We start from the raw sequence: 3,882 nt of genomic DNA on the forward strand, positions 1-3,882 counted from the left end.
CGGCCGTTTGGCGCGCGGCTGCGCAGGGCTCCATGTTTTTTTTTAAAAGAAATATTTAATTTTGTTTATTCATTCATTTATTTTTTATTTTGACCGGAGAGAGACATAGAGAGAGAGAAAGAGAGGGACAGCGAGAAAGCAAGCCACCAGGTCCAGGACTCAAACCAAGTCGGCCATGTGAGAGTGTCCAGTGCCCCAACCACCACACCACCTGCTGGTCCCCATATCCATGTTTATTGTATCATTATTTACAATTGCTAGGACATGGAGTCAAACCAAATGTCCAAAAATAGATGAGTGGATTGAAAAAATGCAGCACATGTACTCTATGGAATAGTACTCAGCCATAAAAAAAAAACAATGAGACCCTGAGATTTGATATAAAGTGGACAAATATGGAAGATTTAATGCTAAGTGAAGCAAGTCAGATTATGAAAGACAGGCATTGTATATCCCCCTTAATTATACCAAATATCTGCACTCTATAGCAGAAACTGAAAGATTAGAAGGTATAATAGCAGGGAGGCCAACTGTAGATTCTAGAGACAGCATAGAGGGAGTGAGTAGTAAGGGGAAGGAGGGGGGCAATCAGGGAAAAAATGAACAATACATTGAATAGACACAAAAATGAAAAGTTATCTGTTGATGATAATGCACTGTACTCATGCTGGGAAAAACCACCCGTCAAACACTGAATAAATCTTTCTTCAAATGGATCAGTAAATACACAGAAGAGGAACTGTTCAATTTATGTGTGACATTGTGACTTGCAAATTCCATGTCAGAGACCAAGGAAACGTCTGAATTTTACGTTGATTGTGATTTCTAAGCTGAGAGTAAGAAAAAGTCATTTATGATGGTAACAGAGTGTGAAACCAATGCCCTAAGTTTTGGCCAATCTCTAGAAATTGAGAGGCTGGGACCAGCAGTTAGCGTAATGGCTGTTGCTGGACTCCCACGTAGTCGACCACGGTTCATGTCCCGGAGCCGGTGGCTTAAACTCACGCCAGGCACGTGTGCGTGCGTGCCCAAGATCCCGAGAGGAGAATGGAGGAGAAGGGATTGTGGCGTGGCCATCCCCCCTGGGGGGTGTTTTCTCACTTTCTGTCTCTCTGTCTCTCTCTGTCTGTCTGGCAAGCGCACACGCCCTGTAGCAAAAACCTCTCAAAAAAAAAAAGAAAGAAAGAAAAAAAATTGAAAGCCTGATCAAAAGAGAGAATTGTTAAAGTATACTGGCCTGGGGCCAGCAGGTGGCATAGTTATTGAGGTGCTGGACTCCCAACATGGATGATTATGATTCGAGTCCCAGACCTGGTTCTCACTTTCTCTCTCTCTCTCTCTCCTCTCTTTCTCTCTCTTTTCCTGGCCAAATTAGAAAAATAATAATAAATAAAATTAAATAAATATTCCTTTAAAAAAATGTATATTGGCCTGAGAAAGCCTCTATACTCCTGCTTTAGCTTCCATAAGCAGACTGCGACCTCACTTGGAAAACTACCTCCTTAGGGAACCAGCAGTTAGCGTAATGGCTATGTCGCTGGATTCCCACGTAGTCGACCGTGGTTCACGTCCCGGACCCGGTGGCTTAGAATTCACACCGGGTGCGTGTGCATGCGTGCCCCAGATCCCGAGAGGAGAATGGAGGAGAAGGGATTGCGGTGTGACCATCCCCCCTGGGGGGTGATTTCTCGCTTTCTGTCTCTCTGTCTGTCTCTGTCTGTCTGGCGAGCGCACGCGCCCTATAGTGAAAACCTCTCAAAAAAAAAAAAAGAAAGAAAGAAAAAGAAGAAGAAAACTACCTCCTTAGTAAGCTGCTAAGTTACAGCCAACTACAGCAGCTATGCTTCAATCACAGACACCCCACCTTTTAAACTGTGTTAATGCAGGTAAACCGTAAGATGTAATCAATCTAATTATTTTTCTACCTCATTCCCCACTTCTGCTTGTAAGTCACTTTCCTGTTCCTACATATTATCATTTTCCTTTTCCAGAGCATAAAAATTCTTGACGACAAGGCTACCTGGAGTTCATTGGCAGTCATTCCGTGGTCCTAGATTGAAATCATCTTTTCTTTTGCTCAATTAAACTTCACTAAATTAAAAACAAAACAAAACAAACAAAAACTCACAGAAAAATTTAATTAAAAGATAATGTTTAAACCATAAACTTTATTCTCAACATAAGTTCTGACAAGTTCAAGACAGTTTTGTAAGTAATAACAGCTTTTTAATTCATCCCTAAAGAACTGTGGGTCCTGAGAAGTTAACCAAGCCAAAGCAGACTTTTTAATATTTTTTGTTTGTTTGTTCCCTAGCTATAGGGTGCATACACTTCCTGAAGAGAGACAGGGGCTGGGGACAGGGAGTGAGAAATCACTTCCCAGAAAGATAGCATGCCACCATCCCTTCTCTTTCATTTTCCTCTCAGGATTAGCGGCATTTACACACACGTACCCAGTGTTTTCAAGCCACCAAGTCCAGGATTCAAACCATGCTGTTGGTCATATGCGATCCAGAGCCTAATACTCCATGCCACCCACTGGCCCTGACCTTTGTTCTTGACCAGTCTACTTTTTTTTATTAAAAAAAATAGGGGCCAGCAAGTGGTGTAGTGGTTAAGGTGTTGGAATGCCCACATGGTTGACCATAGTTCGAGTTCCGGACCTGGCGGCTTGCTTTCTCTCTCTCTGGAAAAATAATAATAATAATACATAAAGTTAAATAAAATAATTTTTAAAAATAATTATTTAGTGATTTAACTAAATTATTATTATTTTTCCAGAGAGAGAGAAAGCAAGTCACCAGGTCCAGGACTTGAACCATGGTTGGCCATGTGGGAGTCTAGTGCCTTAACTACCACACCACCTGCTGGCCCCATCCAGTCTACTTTTGCTTTAACTGGACCACTTCCACCTCTTGGTAGCCATTGCTTTGATTGTGCTTTGTCTTCAGGATCACAGTGGTAAAGCCATGTGCCATCCTCCTGTTACAATTCTTATTTTTAAAAAATCTTCAGGATCTTGATCCCACTTGTTTAAAATTTTCATTGAAAGCTCTGCTCTTGGGTCAGCCCTGTAGCTTAGTGGTTAAAGGTGCTGGATCCTATATGGCTGACCATGATTCAAATCGCAGCCCCAGTGGCTTGATAACATGCTAGGCATGTATGAATGCATGCCCCAAATTCCAACAGAATGGAGAAATGGAGGAGATGGGATTGCAGCATGATCATGCCCCATTAAGGAGTGTTTTCTCCCTTTCTCTGTCTCTATCTCTCTGTCTCTGGTGAGTGTATGCACCGCAATTAAAAAAAAAAACACTGTTCTTGTCTGCAGGTGATTTGGGCACAACAGTTTTAGCACTCATTGAGCAGAAAATTTGCTCAACTTTAATTTTTCATTCAGAATTATGTACTGAACCAATTGAGATGTCTATAGTGTTGGCTATTGTTTCTGCTTATTCGTCAGTCCTCTTGGGTTAGGGCACTAACAAGATTAATTTCTTCCTTTTGCAAATTGATGTGGATGTTCTGCTGTTGCCAAGAGTCATTTTCAACATCTTGTCCCTTCTTAAAATGAGTTATCTTTTGGTAAACTGCTGATTTTCTTTGGAGCATTTTCCCTATCGTTGTTTTTTTTACAAAATATCAGTGATTTTACCCATTCTTCCACCCAAGCTTCATCAAATATTTGATATTTGTTTGCATTTCAATTTTACAAGAATTCATGTAGCCCTCATAGGGGCTTTTTTTCTTTCTTTTTTTAAATTCTTTTTTTTTTTTTTTTGGAGAAGTTTTTGCCATAGGGCTCGCATGCTCACCAGAAAGACAGAGAGAGACAGAGAGACAGAAAGTGAGAAATCACCCCCCAGGGGGATGGCCACATCG

At 41.2% G+C, this 3,882-nt stretch overlaps 1 pseudogene; it reads right to left on the bottom strand.

Annotated features, from left to right (window-relative positions):
- Positions 1 to 2,041, bottom strand: part of LOC102495985 (small EDRK-rich factor 1 pseudogene) — a 6,736-nt pseudogene extending 4,695 nt beyond the window's left edge.
- Positions 2,042 to 3,882: the final 1,841 nt, after the last annotated feature.

The sequence above is a fragment of the Tupaia chinensis genome, unplaced genomic scaffold (genome assembly GCF_000334495.1).
Source record: "Tupaia chinensis unplaced genomic scaffold, TupChi_1.0 Scaffold144034_1, whole genome shotgun sequence".
NCBI classification, from domain to species: Eukaryota; Metazoa; Chordata; class Mammalia; order Scandentia; family Tupaiidae; genus Tupaia; species Tupaia belangeri.